The sequence below is a fragment of the Mustelus asterias genome, chromosome 23, assembly GCF_964213995.1.
Source record: "Mustelus asterias chromosome 23, sMusAst1.hap1.1, whole genome shotgun sequence".
In the NCBI taxonomy this organism is placed as follows: domain Eukaryota; kingdom Metazoa; phylum Chordata; class Chondrichthyes; order Carcharhiniformes; family Triakidae; genus Mustelus; species Mustelus asterias.
In genome coordinates this window covers 22,479,973-22,500,609 of record NC_135823.1, presented here as the reverse complement: position 1 = coordinate 22,500,609, position 20,637 = coordinate 22,479,973, and positions in this window count along the sequence as shown.

The following is a 20,637-nucleotide window of genomic DNA, read 5'->3' as shown; positions in this document are numbered from 1 at the left end:
AGCTGTATATGTTTGTTTAAACATCAAGGGTAGCATGGGTATTTTTAGAAAGTTTGTATGGTGGAGTGAACCCGGTTCTAATTTAGCTATCCATTGTTAGCTTTCAAATACGTATTGAGTTTCTGTGCTGTTTGATGCTGCTCATGATGGGACTTCAATTACACCAGTTAATATGACTTTTCAGTTATTAGTTTGTTTTTATGTCATTTTAATTATGAAACAATTACATGTGTTTTGTTGAAAATTATCTAAAGTTAATAGTCAATGGAAACCTTAAGGGGATAATAGCATTGTGTACTAGTAATCCAGAGAACCTAGCTAATGCTCTGCGGCCAAATCCTAGCGTGGCAGCTGGGGGACTTTAAATTCAATTAATTAATACATATGGAATAAAGTGCTGGTCTCATTAATAATCGTGAAACTATTGTAAAAACAAATCTGGTTAATTCATGCCCTTCGGGGAAGGGAATCAGCTATCCTTAACAGGTCTGACCTACACATGACTCCAGACCTACAGCAAATTGTTGACTCGAGAGGTGTCTTTGCAGTGTTTATTTTGTAGCAGTTTGATACAACTGTGCGTATGCCTACATCACAAGATTTGCAGCAGTTCCAGAAGGTGGCTCACCATCACCTTGTCAAGGGCGATTATGGATAGGCAAGAAACATTTGCTTTGCCAAGCAACATAAATAATAAGAAAAAAAACATGTTAGTCACATGCACCAGAACACAATTGGCAAGTCACATTTAGAAAGGTATGAAAATTACTCATTTACAAACTGGAAATGCTGGAATGACTCAGCAAATTGGGTTGAACCTTTAAAAAGCAGAAAAATGTGGACATTTCAGACTTTTCCCACAAATGCCATCAGACTTGAAAGGATTTGTTACATGACATGGAAAACTTTGCATCTGTACAATGGAGGGTGTGCCTGTCAAATTGGCGAAATTGATGAGAGGGTCGAGAAGGCTGCACCTGTGAGCACGCAATATTCACAAAGGTGCCAGAAGTACAAAGAAGATACCTCGGTAACTAAAAAAAGATTTTGTAAAAATAAAATTGGCACCAATTTGGTAACTTAATTCTAAAGGCAGTATGATTAGTGAGCTCTGATGTAAATGCATTAAAAGTGATTATTGGGAAGGACCAATGTGAGCAGCCAGTTCTGTTTGTTTTTTTCGTGTTTCTATTCACCAGACACATAAACATATAAATTAGGAGCAAGAGTAGACCAGATACATTGTAGGCCCCTGTGCGAGTGTGTACAGAAAGTTGCTAAGCAAGATTTGACACTGAGCTATACATAAGGAGATATTGAGGCAAATGACCAAGATCTTGGACAAGATCAATCCAAAGATGTGCGGGTTAGGTTGATTGGCTGTGCTAAAATTGCCCCTTAGTGTCCTGGGATGCATAGATTAGAGGGATTAGTGGGTAAAATATATGGGAGTAGAGCCTGGGTGGGATTGTGGTCGGTGCAGACTCGATGGGCCGAAGGGCCTTTTCTGTACTGTAGGGTTTCTATGATTTCTATGATCTTGGTCAAAGAGATAGGTTTTAAGGACTGTAAAAAGATAAAAGAAAGGCAGAGCTGTTTAGCGAAGGAGTTTCAAAGCTAGAGCCTTGGAAGTTGAATGTGTAGTGTCAGTAATGGAGCGCTTAAACTTGGGGTGCTGAATTACAGAATTGTTACGGTGCAGAAAGGGGCCGTTTGGCCCATCATGTCTGCACCACTTATCCAAACGAGCATAATGGCTTAGTGCCATTCCCCTGTAACACATGCACATTGTTCTTATTCAAGTAATTATCTAATGCCCTCTTGAATTCTTCGATTGAACCAGCCTCCATCACACTTCCAGACAGTGCATTCCTGACCCCGAACCACTAGCTGTGTGAAACTATATGTTTTTTACATCATATTTGCTTCTTTTACAAATCACCATAAATCTGTGCTCTTTTGTTCTTAATCCTTTTACAAGGCTAGAATTGGAGGAGCGTAGATATCTCCCAGGGTTGTAGGGCTCGAGGAGACTACCAAGATAGAGAGAGCTTTCTGATGTTCAGTGGAACAGGCCAGCTTGATTTGGTTTTAACATCACAAGCACATTGTGGAACTGCCACTGTGCCCAATGAGAGTTAAACTCTGTGGACATCAAAACAACCAGTCTTTCATAGTTAACACAAGAGAACCTACTGGCCTTCCAGACAATGAATACCCATCACTTCAGGAAGCTGGCACATTTCCATATTGTAAGTCTTAATTTATTCAGCTACGGGATGCTGACAAGGCTAACATTTATTGCCCATCTAAAATTGCCATAGAACAGGTCCCATAATTCAAATGTCCTCATTTTTAACCATGTCAGATTTTTTTGACCAAGCTAGTAACTTATTTCAACAAAGAGATGATAGGTTACACTGGAATTATCCATTATGGGCACCACTGAAAGAATGCCCCTTTTAAAAAGTACCTGCAGTGGAGGTAATTTATTGGTTGCTTTTTGTTGAATGTTTGTGTGTACAAATCTTATTTCTTTAATGTTTCTAAGAAATTATTTAGATACATTTCTTTATGCTTGTCTAAATCTTATACTGCCATTTTTTGAAGGACGAAGTCAGTAAGGGGCACCAGCACCTCCAAGTCACACACCGTCCTGACTTGGAAACATATCGCTGTTCATTCACTGATACTCGGTCAAATCTTGGAACTTCCTACATTACAACATTGTAGATGTAACTCCAACCACATGGTCAGTAGTGCCACAAAAGCAGTTCACCACCACCTTCTGGATAATTCTAGACGGCCAATAAATGCTGGCCTTGCCAGTGATGCCCTATCACGTTATAATGTACAAAATGTACCAGTTTCCTGCAAGTCATGGACATTCACTGCCAGGGGAGTTAATAAGTTCTGTTGTGTTAACTTTGAAAGATGGTTTTTGTCTTGATGTCTACAGACTTTGGTCGGAATTTTACCGTCCCACCCGCCAGGGGAATCAGAGCGGGCGAGGGGTGGACCATGGGAAGGTCCATTGACCCCGGGCGAAATCTTACGGTTTTGGAACCAGCGAGGCTGTAAGTCCCACCCTTTATCTCTTAGGGAGCTGCAGTAACAGTCCCACTATGTGCCGAAGCAACTATACTGCACTTGAAATGTAAATCCAAGTTGAGTTGGCCTGTTCCACTGAACATCAGAAATCCCACAGTTCTATTCAAAGAAGAGTGAATTGTTTTGTGGCTTTTCATGCTAATTTTGCTCCTGCCACTAAGTGTAAATTAAAGCCATGTCTGTTTTGATTTGTGTTTGAGAGGTCGGTGTCCCTGAGCTGACTACACTGCCAAAGTGATGCCATTGCCATAGAGTCATTTTTAATGGCCCTATAAAACATGAAAAAGAAATCAGATTTAGCAGTGTTGATGCTGGGGGCCAGATCATGGACATCACTATCTCAGAGTGTGAACTGAAGAAGCATCAGTTTAGTCGGTCATTTGGTTCTTTGACTGTAGGATGATGCTGACACAGAATTCATTGGGTGAAACATTCTTGAGACATCGTGACATGTTTCAACAACAATTTGCATTTAACTTAATTAAATATCCAAAGGTGTTTCACAGAGTGTTATCTGGCAAAATTTGATGTCAAACCATTAGGCTTCAGGACAGATGACCAAATGTTTGTCAGGGAGACAGATTTTAGGGAGCAATCTGAAGGAGGGGAGAGAAGTACAGACATTTAAGCAGGGAATCCAATAACTTGGGGCCTAGATAGCTGAAGGCACAGCTACCAATGGAAGAATAAAGGGAGTGGGGGGGATGAGAAAGAAGTGAGTGTTGGGAGTAATGCTCGGATCTTGCAGGATTGAGATCGGATGGGGCAAGCCATGGTGGCAGTTGATCAGGAGGATGAGAACTTAAAATTTGAGGCCTTGCTGGACTAGGCATGAAAGTACATCAGTGAGTTCAGAAGTTTTTAATTTAATTTTTAAAAATTATTTGAACAGAATGCTCGCCTTGACCACTGTAAGCACGATCAACAAGTAAATAATATGGAGTGAAATCTGATCATGGACTGTGATATCAGTATTCAATTTATTTTGTACTGATTAGATCAATCATAGAACTGTGCAGAAGGAGGCCATTCGGCCCACCGACTACAATCCCACCCAGGCCCTATTCCCATATTTACCCTGCTAATCCCCCGACACTAAGGGGCAATTTAGCATAGCCAATCAACCTAACCCTCACATCTTTGGACTGTGGGAGGAAACCAGAGCAACCCACGCAGATGTGTAAAGAGCAACATAGCCCTGAGAACCAGAATGTGGTTGAAGAAGAAGTTTAACCATCTCATAGGAATGATCAGGGTGACTGAATCATTCTGAAATGACATACACCTAACGCTGCTGCAATCCTCACACCTGCATCTTATAGCTTGCACGCATTGCTAGTTATTCAACCATGACAGCCACATCATTGCCCCATACAATTCCTTCTTGCACAACGAGGTGGAACAAAACCATGTGCAACAGCAACTAAGCTGTTGAGGACATGGTGCTCATTATTATGAGAGTGGCCATGGCTGAAGCTTTGTCCAGAAACGAGGCTGAAACCATAGCAGCCAATGGTGTGTTCATAACTGATCCTCCTTCTCATATCCCATTGCCACTCCCATCCCGATCCCAGAAAAGACTAATGATGGAGGACTGCCATTGCCCCAACACTTGCAGCCACCAGTCAGATACTGTTACTGCGTGTACTTTATAGGGTAGCTTAGATGCAGGATTTGCACTTGGTGAAATAGTGAAAAGGAGTAGCCTGCAGCCAAAGTTTTGCAAGTGTCAGCTCACCAGAGGATGAGGTCACACATGGATTCTGATGCAGAGCATTCAGATGAGGACATCAGTCGGCAGTGCACTCATAAAAGCCAATCAGCATGCACACAGAAATGCTTTGTGCATTGCCTGTGTTATGACTGATCTCTAAGGGAGATCCTCCAATTTATTATGATTCCAGATGAGATACCCTTAAATTTCAATGCACTTGGTTGGGTGAGGAGTGATGAACTGGCTCCCTTTCTTTATTTAAATCCCTTAGTTCATCACAAGGTTAATTTAAAAATGATCCTTTCCCTTTTGGATATCTTTTCCACCAAAAAGAAAGTTGGATACCTTTTCCCGGTCCAAATGTATTTATGCTTTAAAAGGAGCCAATAAACCACGCTTTCTTAAGGTAAAGAGTGAGTTTATTAGTTGCTAAAACATGAGAGAGAAAAAGCACAACACATACACACAGATTAGAAATGTGAAGTGAGTCCAAAAATAAAAGTTTAAAAAGATAAGCAAATCCGTCTTTGGTTTGTGAGGAGTAGAAAGTGAAAAATTGTGTCCATTAGGTTGGATGATTCCAGTAGTGTTGACTTCAACAATTGAGCAGTTGGCTTGGAAATTCTTGGTTCTGCAGGTTATTTGAAAAGGAGCTGTCTTGTTTTCCTTTTCGACAGTGGCTTTGCTGAGTTGGGACTTACTTCCAACAATCAGAGAGAGACCTTTTTACCTGTAAGTTTAGGGATGCCTAGTGGATGGTCTTCAACTGTGACTTTCATAACAAACACTAGCACAATAAAACTTAAACACCAGACTAGCACATGGAGACTAGGATTGCAGTTGGCTTTTAACCCCTTTACTTGTGTATTCCTGGAAGGGAATAAAACAAACATGTATTCCACCCAAAGCTGCTTTTTTTTCAACTCACATTATGTCCACAGTCTGGGACATAGCTCACAGGAGATGGTTTTTGTTAAGATGGTAATTAGCATCCATTATCTCTACAACCACAGGAGATTACAGTTCAGTTTTTGTCATGCATTTCTTCCTTTGAAATGTATCTGTGGTTTCTTGACACTCTCCAAGTACAACATTCCATGATTGCTCTCTCTCAGGACTAAGTATAATCCATACAGGAACTTTGCAGAAATTACATTCTTACAATTTACATTCTCTGCCATCGTTGGCTTGAATGTCCTTTTTAAAAAAAAACATGTCTTACTTAAAAGTTCAATATGTCCATAAGTGATTCAGGGCTATTATCCATCATTATGACACCAGGTCTTCCAGAAAGCCTGTGGCCACTGTCAAGGAGTATGAAGGAATCTAGCACCAACTAGCATAGGGCTTGGAGCCCATCTTTTCCATCATTATCACCAACTCCATGAGAACAATCGCTTCTCGGCCTTTTGGCTAAGATCAAGTGTATGGACGGCAGCCCATGGTCGGCTGCACTTGGTCGAGGTCATTAGGTTACGCTGAGGCTTCATATGTTTCATATGAAGCAATTTTTAAAAGCGGCATCTCGGCCTTTTGGCTAAGATGCAAATGAGCTCAAGTCTTGGAGGAGGAACCTCCCCCTTCTCCAATCAGCTTGGCTCATGTAGATCAGGCCCAGGACAGGGTGGTTTGGTCGCACGCCCTGTCTTGTCAGCCTGGATCTGAAATGTCTCAACTTGTTGAGACTCTGAATTGGATTTGATTTGATTGAATTGGAAAAGGATTAAAAAAAACTCCATGAGAACAATTGTAGACCCAATCATCAGGTAGCATCTGATAGCCAATGTCTCAACTGGCATTACAGTGAAGCAGCAACCACCCAAAGTTTGTGTTTATAGTGGAAGTTCAGACTGAAGGCACGCAAACTCAAAATCCTGGAACTCCCTAACAGCATTGTGGGTCTACCTACACCACAGGACTGCAGTGGTTCAAGAAAGCAGCTCACTACCTTCTCAAGGGCAATTAATGGGGAATTAATGCTGACCTAGCCAGCGAAGCCCACATTGAATGAATAAAAGAAACTCGGGGTAAACAGGTCATCAGCAGCCATTGTGTTTATCTCCCTCACATTACGTATGTACAGATTAGGGCTGGGCACACCTTGCACCATATTGCTCAACTTTGCTATGTAGTTTTTCTCCAGAGATGTTTCATGCCTTTTTACTTAGTATTGGATTTAATCTGCCCATTTATCTTATGTTGTGCTTTCTAATGGTATTCTCTAATGGTGACATTTAAAGTCACTCAGATATTGAGCAATAGATTACATCCCTCACTGTGAATAAAGGAACATTAGACTAAGGACCTTTTTGTGAATCAAGAAACAAAACTGTACAAAATTGGAAAGTAAGTTCATTTTAGCTGCAGAGTGCAATTTGGAATATTCGCTTAAATTTGTTATCTGTGACAAAGCTTCAGTTCGTATTAGGTTAGAAATTTATCAGGATCAGTTCCATGTTTACATAACACCAGAAATATTCATCTGGTTTATCTTGTGAGGGGGGGTCCATATTTATGAGTCATAAATGCCACCGCCACACCAAAACTAAAAAAAAAGTTGACAAGTATGTGACAAATACAGTGGACGGAATTTTCCATTCTGGAGACTATTCTCTTGTCCTATACCATGACCAGGAATTGTTCCGCAGTTAGTTTTACTGCCCTTGTCTCAATCAGCTGTGGGTAAATGGGAAATTCAGAGGGACTATTCCAAATGAATGCTTGGTGCAAGCATAGGGCGGGATTTTCCGGCTGCGCTCGCCCCAAGGCCGGAAATTACTGCCTGAGGTCAACGGACCTTTGCATGGTCCGCCCCCGCCATCTACAATTCCTGTGGCGGGTGGGACAGGAAAATCCCATCCATGGGGTTTCAGAATTGCCAATTGTTTAGAATAAAATTATAAAATCAAAAGGTCTGTAGAGAGTTATCATTTGGGCTGATGGATCATAAATGGAATATTAACTGAAAATAAGTAAAAATACATGTTAACACAACAAAAATTATGATTGTTAAAGTAAGTTAAGGCAGGTAAGAGCTCAGTGATAGAGATCTTGAAGAAGTATATTGGAGTGGCTAACAGAGATTGGAGAATGTATGAAAAAGAAAATATTACAGGAGCTTTTATTGGCATATAAAATTAAAGAGATGCTGGGATAACTCAGAAATGCAAGTAGGAGTTCAAATGATTTCTTGCACAATTATCAGTTCAACCACAATATTAACTCCGCTTACAAAAAAGGCCAGCTGAAATAATCTTCAACAAATGGAGTTAGTTTTACACAAACCTCCGTTTGTTTTATTCTTTAATGGGAGTGTGGTGTCATTGGTTAGGCCAACATTTGTTGTTCATCCTTGAGCCACCTTCTTGAACTGCTGTAGTCCATCTGATGCAGATACACCTTCAGTGCTGTTGGGAAGGGAGAGCCAAGATTTTGATCCAGTGACAATAAAGGATGGTAATATAGCCCCAAGTCAGTATGGTGTGTTGCATTGAGGGGAGCTTGCAAGTGGTGGTGTTTTCATGTATCTGCTGCCCTTGTCCTTCTAGATGTAGAAGTCACAGGTCTGGAAGGTGCTGTCAAAAACACCTTCTTGAGTTACTGCAGTGCATATGAACATACAAATTAGCAGCAGGAATAGAGAACTTGGCCCCTCAAGCCTGCTCCGCCATTCAATAAGATCATGGCTGATCTGACTGTAACCTCAATTCCACATTCTCACCTGTACCCCATAATCTTTCACCCCCTTGCTTATCAAGAATCTAGCTACCTCTGCCTTAAAAATATTCAAAGACTCTGCTTTCACTGCCTTTTGGGGAAAGAATTCAAAGAACTCACAACCCTCTAACAGAAAATAATTCTTCTTAAGTGACCCCTACTTCTAAATTCTCCTTTCCACATCTACCCTGTCAAGACTTATCAGGATCTTATGGAATTTTCCTGTCCTGCCTGCCATGGGAATCGTAGCAGGCAGGAAATGGACCATGCAAATGTCCGTTGACCGCAGGCGGGATTTTCCAGCTTTGGGGTGAGCGCAGCCAGAAAATCCTGCCCTATATGTTTCAGTTGAGTTGCTTCTTACTCTTCTAAACTCCAGTAGATGTAAGCCTAGCCTGTCCAACATTTCCTCAGAAGATGACCCACCCATTGCAGGTATTAGTCCAGTAAATTATCTCTGAACTGTTTCCAATAAGGAGACCAATACTGTACACAGTACTCCAAATGTGGTCTCACCAATGTCTTAGAATCTTAGAAACCCTACAGCACAGAAAGAGGCCATTCGGCCCATCGAGTCTGCACCAACCACAATCCCACCCAGGCCCTACCCCCATATCCCTACATATTTACCCACTAATCCCTCTAACCTACGCATCCCAGGACACTAAGGGCAATTTTAGCATGGCCAATCAACCTAACCCACACATCTTTGGACTGTGGGAGGAAACCAGAGCACCCGGAGGAAAACCACGCAGACACGAGGAGAATGTGCAAACTCCACACAGTGACCCAAGCCGGGAATCGAACCCAGGTCCCTGGAGCTGTGAAGCAGCAGTGCTAACCACTGTGCTACCATGCCGCCCTGTATAATTGAACCACAACCTGTATAACATGCACAACCTGTGTAACATGCACAACATGTCCTGTATAATTGAACCACAACCGCCCTATTTTTGTATTCAATTCCCCTTGCAATAAACAATAACATTCAGTTTGCCTTTCTTGCTGTACCTGCATGCTAACCTTCTGCAATTCATGCACTAAGACACCCAGTCCCCACTGCATCTTAGAGCTCTGCAATCTCTCACCATGTTTCTTTTTTCTTTTTCCCTCCAAAATAGACAATTTCACATTTTCCCACATTATACTCTATTTGCCAGGTCTTCGCCTACTCACTTAGCTTATTTATATCTCTTTGTACCCTCCGTGTGTTCACTTCACAACTTACTTTCCTACCTATCTTTGTGCCATCAACAAATTTAGCAACCATAGCTTCAGACCCTTCATCCAAGTCATTTATATACATTATAAAATGTTGAGGCCCCAGCCTCAACCGTACCACTCATTACATTTTGCTAACCAGAAAATGACCCATTTATGCCTACTCTCTGTTTCCTGTTAGCTATCCAATATTCTATCCATACCAATATGTTATTTCTACACCATGGGTTTTTATTTTTTGTAATAATCTTTCATGTGGTACCTTATCAAATGCCTTCTGGAAATCTTAGTATAATTCCATTGGATCCCCTTTAGCCACAGCACATTACTTCTTCAAAGAACTCCAATAAATTGGTTAAATATGATTTCCCTTTCACAAACCATGTTGACTCTGCCTGATTATCTTGAGTTTTTCTAAGTGCCCTATTTATTGTGTCTTTAAATAATAGCTTTTAAGATTCCTCAAAGACAGATTTTGGTCTGTAGTTTCTTGTTTTCTGTCTCCATCCCTTTTGAATAAAAGAGCAGTTGGCTTGGAAATTCTTGGTTCCGCAGGTTATTTGAAAGAAGTTGTCTTGGCTTTGCTGAGTTGGGACTGACTTCCAGCAATCAGAGAGAGACCTTTTTACCTATAAGTTCAGGGATGCCTAGTGGGTGGTCTTCAGCTGTGACTTTCATTCGCTATTTTCCCCGAATGTGAGAAATTTTGGAAAATTAAACCACACAAACTATCTCATAGTTCCACATAAACTCCATATAGAGCTCCATATAAACGGCTCCCCAGCACTTGTTCCAGACTGACTGCAGGGGAAAGCAGCCAGAACATCATCACCTTGCTTTTCAGAGGGAGCACTCACCAGAATGCTGGGTGGAGTGCTACACCCTTCTCCAGAAGATCTTCCAGCAATGTCATCATCCCTGCCTGGAATGCAGTGGCAGCCCTGGTCAGTGCAAGTGCACTCCAGAAGAAGACGGGAGCAACAGCATCAGGCAGGGTCAGTGAACCATCCCCAGTCTCTCTCTGGACCCCTCGCACACCCCTCGCATCTCCAACTACATCTCTCATGCTGTCACCTCGGGAGTTGCCAACAACAGGCATGAGGTCTTCCTCCTCCCATCTCCAATCCCCATGTTCCTCTCAGTGGCTTCTATGCTCAAGCTGCAGATCCCAATCAAGCCCCACCCTTAACACCAGCTTCAATCTCATGACCCCTACCTACACTCTCCCTATCTTTGTCATTACAGGACAAACTCAATCACCCAGGGGATTATAGGCATCTCCAGCCCATCTGACATCCCTCTCCCTGTAAGCAACATACCTCCAGCCCCTGACACTGAGGAGGGCAGCAGTCAAATACCTGTGCTGCCCGAATGCAGGTCTGGACCCTCAAGGTCCCCCCTCCACCCAGGCGATGCCCGCCAAGGTCATCTCAGGGAATAGGGCATGAAAGTCAGAAGGCCGCCTCAATTTCAGCTGAGGTTCCTGGAGTTACACCTAGACGTAGCATGAGAGTGAGGAAGATTAAGAAACTGTAGGTATTTAGTGGGCATGGGTGAACATAGGCACTAGTGTAAATAAGTCACCATTGTATTAAATTCACTTTGTTAACCCACAGAGCCTCCACCCTGTCTATTCATGTCACCAAGCTTGGGGAACTGTTGTGCTCACCTGACACCTCATCCCTGTGGAATGTGAGAATGGCAGTGCTATGTCCCTCCTACACCAGTGACGCAGTAAGGAGGTGCTGCTGCTGGCATGCCCACTGCCACCTGGAGCCCAGACCTATCCCCCATCCCTGTAAGGGTGCATTCCACCACCCCACTCCCCCGGGGCCCCTTCATCAAAACTAGCCTTCTCATGTCTAACACGGTTCTATAGTGATCACAAGGCTGAAGGCTTTTGAGGTGCTGACAGGCTGTCCATCTTGGCAGTAAGATGGCTGTGAACACCAGATCTATGACTTGGGTGGGGCCTGTAGTCACTGATGCTGCGTATCCTATGTTTTTTAGCCCTATGATAAGTCCATTCGATGGCAGAACGCGTTCAGCTCTCTGTCAGGCAGGAGGCAGATATATCACTGAAGATGAGAGGAGTATCACTCTGCCCTCAATACAAGTCATCATCATTCTCCTACAGAGTCCAGCCAATGGTTTCAGTGCCCTGCTCATGAAACCTGGCAACAGCATGGGAGCATACTGCTGGCACCACGTAACTGGTTAAATGTTGGTCCCTATGGTGGCAGAGCTCTTCGTTCCCTAGTCTTACTCGTCCCTGAAGTGAGAAGCTATGAGGCCATCCCTCGGCCCAGTCGGAAGCTGTCCATTGTCCAGGATTCTTCCACCTCCTCCTCTGCATCGTCATCCTCACCGCCCTCCTGAACATCCACATCATCCAAGGAGATGTGGCACTCCTCCATCTCCTCCAGGTCCAGGTGGTCCCCCCCTGTAGCGCCAAGTTGTGGAAAGCATAGCAAACTACAACATTACAGGAGACCCCTGGGGGCTCTATTGTAGGCCACCCCCTGACTGGTCCAGGCACCTGAACCACATCCCCAGCAGCCCAATTGCTCGCTCGACCAGCAAGCATGAGGTGGGCAACCTGCAGGTTAAAAGGTGGCCTCCATTAAATGGCTGCACAGAATTTATTGGTATAACCACTAACAAGGGGAGGTAGGGGTGGCTGTTCAGCCAAATGTCTGCCTCTTGTGGTAGACAAGGAACAGCTGAATCATGAGAGGCGAGCAATTAGTATGTTCACTCATTTCTAGAGGGCACCCTGTTTCTCCCAGGTCGCAAGAAGTGCAGAGTTCAGCAGCTTTCCATGACCCATTGAGATCAACCGTTACACGCAAGCATCCTGACAATTGGTTTTGGACTTCTGGGCACTTTTACTTTTGTCCTCACACTACTGCCCGAGTGTGGGTTCCAAACACACTGCAGTCATCCTCCACCGAATGCAAGGGGAGATGTAGCCTGATTCCCCTATTGTGTCCTGGCAGTCTGGCCTGTCACAGTTGCCCCCAGTGCTGAACCTTTTGTTGTCAACTCCTCCCACCCTCTTGCCAGCCTCCACTGAGAAAGGGCACTCCCTCAGCTGCAATATGGGCAGAAACCCAGGGAGGAGGGCTCGGGAAGTGCTGCCTGAATACCAGCCTTCACAACCCCTTTAAAACAAGGGGCACCCCAAAATGAAAGGACGGTAAGGCCTGAAAGCGACTCCTCTCGACCCCTTTCCCTGATATGGCGATTCTGGGACCCAGATCCCCAAGGTGAACTTATTTATGTCCCCCACATCCTCAACCCCTGAGCGGTGAATACCCCTTAGGGTGCTGGCTGCCTGTGCACTCGCCTTGAAATTCCCCTCAGAGGTGAAGTTGCAAGTTTCACTCTTGTGAAGACCTGGGGTAAATGGCAGCAGTATGATGTCATGCCGGCAACCGCTGAATATCCAGTGGGGGGGGTCCAGAGACAGTGTTCGCTAATGACATGGTAATGTATTAAAATGAGGTTCCTGGGATCCCACGTCATGTTTCACGCTCTCCACCAGCTGGAAGATTGAAACTTGGAAACTCGCCGGCATGAATTGCGTTTTCCGAGTCCCTCCAGATTTTGCGCATATGCCGCCAGAGAATGCGGGCTCAAAATCGCCCCCAATATGTATAAAGGTCTTATATCTATTGCGCATTTCTTTTGTCAGACTTCAGCCATCTTGCTTCAAGTGTTCCACTTGAATGATCACATCTTGGGCATCACACAATGTCAGCTCTCGCTCAGTTGATGATACTCTTTACTACTGAGCCCCAAAGACTCAAGCACAATATCAACGCTGATGCTGGGCAATACTGATGGAATACTGCATTGTCAGTGGCACTGTCAATCAGATGATTTGTTAAACTGAGATCCCATTTGCCATCTCAAGTAGACAACAAAGGTCCCATTGCACTCTTTTGAAGAGCTGAGACTAGTGACCTGGCCAATATTTAACCCAGTGCTGGGTAACCTGCGGTCCACGGTCCACATGCGGCCCATCAAACATTTTGTTGATCATTGCCCATGTGCAGGGTTACCACATTCTGCTGATTTCTATCCATGTAGTTTTTTTCTTACCGATCTGACTGAAATGATACAGACAAGGACAAATTGAAGTGAGGTGCATGCTGATTTCACACACCATTGACTGTGAGAGCCGTGCGCTCCCTCTGTGTCCTAAGTGTCAATATTTCTTTTGATTTTAACGTTTGAAGTTGATGACAGTTCTATTAATGTATAAATTATTAAGCATTTTCTATAACTCGTTATTAAATATTCATTGTATTAAACGTATTTAATCTTATTCATGGCGTCACACTTAGTGAACAAGTCTGATTTCAATCTTGCAGCCCGCTGAGACAAAGGAGGGCCACTCATGCAGCCCACTCACGAGCCTTTTAGTCTTGGATACAGCAGCCCATCACAATTTGGCTGCTGTATTTTCCACTTTACAGCAGTGACTACACTTCAAAAGTACTTGATTGGTTGTAAAACACTATGGTGCATCCTGAGGTCATGAAAGGTACTGTATAAATAAAAAATTAATTGTGCCTGAAATTCTTGCAATGTGACCACCAGAATCGGATTGCCACTCTGCTTCTATTACCTGGAAATCTTCTTGATACAGTCTTGCCCAACTTCTGGCTCAGCTGAACTGTACAGGACAAGGTGCCCCTGAGGCCTTCAGGCAAGTGCGTAGAACTGAACTAAAGGAGGCCATGTCTCCTTTTGTATTGCATTGGCTGCTGTAAATTAGATAAGTTTAGAGGTCCAGCCACTTTCAAGTCAGGGTGAAAGTAGGTTTACCAGGTAAGTGGTTAGAACTTGGGCGTGGGGATGTTGGTTGGTTGGTTGGACAGTCAGGTGGTTGGACAGGCGATGAGGAGGTTGGAGAGTCAGGGAAAGATCGGACAGTCTGTGGGGGAGGTTGAAATGTTGGTTGGGGGGTATCGGAGAGTTGGGGAGTGTCGGACAGCCAGGGTATTACATAATGGGAGTGTCTGACATTTGGAGACAAGAGGGTCAGAGGATCAGAGAGGCTAACAGTTGTGGGGGGTGAGGTTGGACAGTAGGGTGGGGATGGGGCCAACAATCAAGCGGACACAGTTGGCATCCGGAGTAGTTGAACAGCTAGTGGGTGGTGGGGGGAGTTGTGGTGTGGTAGTCCAGGGTAGGGTAGCTGGACAGGACATGGTTGGTCAGCCGGTCGGGAGGTGCAGGGGAGGGGTGGTCAGGTCGGACTTGGGGCATGGGGCAAGTCAGCAATTGGGTGGGAGTCCAGGCAGGGGGTGTGGGGGCTTGTGGTTAGTGATGGAGTGAGCAGGAGTTCCTGGGGGTTCATGGTGGTGGGGGAGGTCCCGTGAGGGGTTGGTGTAGGCCTGGACAATTGTAACCCAGAAGATAGAAGTGGTTAAAATTCTTCTGTCTTCTTCTGGGTAACTATTGATTCAGCACAGTCAGAACCATCTGAAGTTTACAATTCAAAACACATTTTCTGATGGTTTCTAGTGCAGGGCAATTGGTTTGCATCTCCCCAAGCAATTACCATGCACTCCTTACTTGAGAACATCTGGGTGGGGATGGAGGTGGGGGGGCAGGCATCCAGCACATCTTCAGGGTACCCCTGAATACACTGCCCTGGAGATCAGAAGTTATGGCCCTTTATATTCAAATTTCTTGTAGCTGAGGGTTACATATTTTTATTCATAAAACAGCAAAGAGAAAATTCATTGCTGATTTCACCCCGAACACTTGCTCAGCCCAAAGTGCAGAATGGCAGCGGAACCCCCCCCCCCCCCCCCCAACCCACCCCCCCCACTCCCACTGATCGCCCCCAGAGGCCCTGTCCCTTCAGGCCCCACCCCATTAGGTCCAACCCTCTTGGCACTGCCCTATGGCTGGTGGACAGTGCCAATGTGCCCCCTGGGCATTGACACTTTGCCCCTTGGGCAGTGCTGGGGGCCCAGGTTGGCATTACTAAGGTGGCAATGCCCAGAGGGCACCCCCTGATGCCTGACCCTCTGGGGGGCCTCGATTGCCCCCCTTCACTCCAACGGGGTCGGACCGCCAACTCCAAGCAAGTGGGGAGCTATATTACATCCTACTGGAATGAAATACTTCTGGCGGGGGTACGGGGGAGAGGCTTGCAGGCCTGGAGACTTCAGTCCCGGGCCCAATAATTACATTTAAAGGAGATAGAACATAGAACATAGAAAGCCACAGCACAAACAGGCCCTTCGGCCCACAAGTTGCGCCGATCACATCCCCACCTCTAGGCCTATCTATAGCCCTCAATCCCATTAAATCCCATGTACTCATCCAGAAGTCTCTTAAAAGACCCCAACGAGTTTGCCTCCACCACCACCGACGTCAGCCGATTCCACTCACCCACCACCCTCTGAGTGAAAAACTTACCCCTGACATCCCCCCTGTACCTACCCCCCAGCACCTTAAACCTGTGTCCTCTCGTAGCAACCATTTCAGCCCTTGGAAATAGCCTCTGAGAGTCCACCCTATCCAGACCCCTCAACATCTTGTAAACCTCTATCAGGTCACCTCTCATCCTTCGTCTCTCCAGGGAGAAGAGACCAAGCTCCCTCAACCTATCCTCATAAGGCATGCCCCCCAATCCAGGCAACATCCTTGTAAATCTCCTCTGCACCCTTTCAATGGCTTCAACATCTTTCCTGTAATGAGGTGACCAGAACTGCGCGCAGTACTCCAAGTGGGGTCTAACCAGGGTCCTATAAAGCTGCAGCATTATCTCCCGACTCCTAAACTCAATCCCTCGATTAATGAAGGCTAGTACGCCATACGCCTTCTTGACCGCATCCTCCACCTGCGAGGCCGATTTAAGAGTCCTATGGACCCGGACCCCAAGGTCCTTCTGATCCTCTACACTGCTAAGAATGGTACCCTTCATTTTATACTGCTGCTCCATCCCATTGGATCTGCCAAAATGGATCACTACACACTTATCCGGGTTGAAGTCCATCTGCCACTTCTCCGCCCAGTCTTGCATTCTATCTATGTCTCGCTGCAACTTCTGACATCCCTCCAAACTATCCACAACACCACCTACCTTGGTGTCGTCAGCAAACTTACCAACCCATCCCTCCACTTCCTCATCCAGGTCATTTATGAAAATGACAAACAGCAAGGGTCCCAGAACAGATCCCTGGGGCACTCCACTGGTCACTGACCTCCATGCAGAGAAAGACCCCTCCACAGCCACTCTCTGCCTTCTGCAGGCAAGCCAGTTCTGGATCCACAAGGCAACAGCCCCTTGGATCCCATGCCCTCTCACTTTCTCAAGAAGTCTTGCATGGGGGACCTTATCGAACGCTTTGCTGAAGTCCATATAGACCACATCCACCGCTCTTCCTTCGTCAATGAGATAGAGATGCGAATTTGAATAATTTATCAGCTCCATGCCAGAAATCGGCACGGAGCTGATGGAGCCGGAAATCCGGCTGCCAGAGACGTGCAGACACTGTGACCTAGTGGGGAGCCTGTGAAAAGGCCTCCACTCGAGTACCTCCGATGGGAGAATCACCCCCTAAATCCCTCCACCGCCAATGCACAGTGGCAGCAGTGTGTACCATCTACAAGATGCACTGCAGGAAATCACCAAGGCTCTTTAGGCAGCGCCTTCCAAACCCACAACTGCTACCATATAGAAAGGCAGCAGATACCTGGGAACACCACCAGCTGGAGGTTCCCCTCCAAGCCACACAACATCCTGACTCATATATATATTGTTGCTCCCTCCCTGTCATTAGGTCAAAATCCTAGAACACACTCCCTAACAAAGGGTGTATCTATACCTCAGGATCGGCCTTGGTTCAAGAAGACAGTTCACCACCACCTTCTCAAGGGCAACTTGGGATGCACAATAAATGCTGGCCTAGCCAGCAACACCCATATCCTGTAAATTAATATAAAATAAAAGGATACGAGTAACATCCCATAACTGGCTGTGAATTATGAAGTGGAAGGGAGTGAGGAACTCAAGAAAATTTCAATCACCAGGGAAGCGCTATTGAACAAGTTGTTGGAGCTTTGGGTCCTAGTGGATTTCATCCTTGGGTTTTAAAACATGTGGCTAATGAGATGGTTGATCCGTTGGTTTTAATTTTCCAAAATTCCCTCAATTCAGGGAAATTCCCATTAGATTGAAAAATAACAAATATAATTTCTTTGTTCAAAATGGGAGGGAGACAGAAAACAGGAAACTACAGGCCAATTAGCTTAATATTTGCCTTAGAAGTGTTAGAAGCTACTATTAAATACATTCTGGCAGGGCACTTCGAAAAATTCAACGCAATCAGGTAAAGTCAACATGTTTAACCAATTGAGAAATCATGTTTAACCAATTTATTGGAGTTCGTTGAAGAAGTTGCATGTGCTAAGGATAAAAGGGAGCCGGTGAATGTACTGTATGAAGATTTGCAGAAGACATTTGATAAGGTACTACATCAAATGTTATTACAGAAAATAAAAGCCCATGGTGTAGTGGGTAACACATTAGCATGGATAGAAGATTGGCTAGCTAACAGGAAACAGAGAGTAGGCAAAAATGGGTAAATGTCTGGTTACCAAGTGTAAGGAGTGGTGTGCCACAGGAGTCACTGCTGTGGCAACAACATTTTGGCTGGAAGACAATAGCAGGGGCTTTTAGCTCGGCTCTGAGGTGCTTTTCTGTGGTGTTACAATTTCCATATGATTAGCGGGTCTGGGACAGTATTCTTTGGGCCTGCCAACGTTTCTCCCCTCCTGCCTCCGCCAGGAGTGGTTCCCACTAGCAGGATTTACAACTGCTCCTCACTAATGGGGAACAGGCGTACTCACCCTGCTGGTGGAAACAGAGGCCATTGCGGCCCCCTGGGAGGTTGGGGCAAGGGGAGGGTTGCCCATTGGGTACTGCCAGCTTGGCACTCTGGCACTTCCCTTGGGGCAAACTGGCACTGCCCACTGAGCACTGGGCAGTGCCAAGGGGCAGTGCCAAGGGGCAGGGACAAACGGGGAAGGGCATACTGAGGGCCAGGGCCTATTGGGGGGGAATGATCGCAGTGTGGGGGACTACTTTTTGAGAAAGAGAGTTCTCTTGAACACAGCCCCAAAAATGCATAACTCTCTGAATGAAGATATTTCTAATCATCTCATTCTGAAATGGCTGTTCCCTTATCCTGTGTCTACGGCCCCTAGTTCTAGATTGTACAGAACCAGATTGTAAAGGTGGGAAATCCACATGATACACATGTTAACACTTCAGCCAAAATTACTGAAGAATGTTTTAGGTTATTTTTTAATTAACATGTTCACAATTGTTGCACTGCAAAGTCAGGAAGTAATTGAGTGCTGGTATTTGGATACTTTCCTTGCCCTCTGTTGTTCTTTCATGTTAACCAGTTTACCCAAGGGAAGCATTTAGGTAACAGGATGCTTGGAAGAACATTAGGCATTCTGTCTGTTCTCGCGTGCAGTTTCTGTTTGTTTGTGATGCATGGTTAGCAGATAGGAGTGTGACTATTTTTGAGCAGACAGGTGTTTAATGACAATAGTTCACCTGTGAATATGCTGCAGCAAGGCTCGTTAAAATGGATTTGTGCTGATGGTACGCTTTGACGAACAGGCTAGATTGGCAAGCTTTGGGTATAACCTGAAAATTAATACAAACAAGAAAGAGATCACATTTCAGCTGTTTGGTAGAAGGTGTACAAGAAAGTAAAAAATATATTTAAAATGTCTGATGCTGGGAGGCTACTCCCTCTGGTTGGAGAATCTAGCACTAGGGGCCATAGTCACAGGATAAGGGAACAGCCATTTCAGAGTGAGATGATTAGAAATGTTTTCATTGAGAGTTGTGCATTTTTGAGGCTGTATTCAATCCATGAATATATTCAAGACTGAGATCAATAGATTTTTGAGGCAGGGTTTTGGGTCAGGTCCCTGACTAATAATCTCGCCGAGGCCAGTCTGCCATCACCACCATTCTTTATTTACAGAGTGAACAAAGCACCGCTTCTGCAGCTACAGTACACAGGTCAAGACCAGGAGTCCTTTGACTGCCGGCCCGAGTAGAGACAGCTGCTTTTAAACTCCCGCTGCTCCTTTTCTATTGAGTGAGCCTCTGCTTGCCTTGTAAGGGAGATCATACTTACAAGGCCCACAGGGAGATCTATTGACAACGCCCTGTGGCCATCATAACACTGACATTAGGGTCAAATATGGGGGTCATAACCCTGCACTGTAGCGGTAATAGTCACCCGGTGATTTTGCCCGAATTAGTCTATTAGTGATCAGAGGCTGAGCTTGTCATTTAAGTAAGGTTGGCAGGCAGGCTTTGAAAGCTGGAGGGACAACAAGAGGCCCTCCAACTTGGAATAAACAGCTGGCTGTCGTTACAGGTAAGAGAGAGCATCTTAAGGTGGAGGCATCCCCCCTCTCCAACTTGGTACATAAACAATAAATTTAGAAGCTAGGGTACCATTGTAGTGGGGGCGCCCCTTCTGCCCTAACTGAGGCCAGGCAGATGGGTAGACTTCAAAGCCTGCCTGGAGTGCTGGCCCTCCAATCTACCACTAGAAAGTCATCTCCAAGCAATGGCCTAGACCTTGATGCCTTGGTGGGCCAGGAGGAAAACTAATCTTAAAATCTGACAATGAACTGTCTTTTAATTCCCATTAATTGGTTAACCAACACACCCCATTGGGTGTTAAAAATCCTGCTTTAAACTCTAAGGGAATCAAGAGATAATTGGATTAAAGAAGCTGAGGTTGAAGATCAACCATGATTTTAGGATATGGCAGAACAGGCACAAAGAGCTGTATGACATCTTCCTG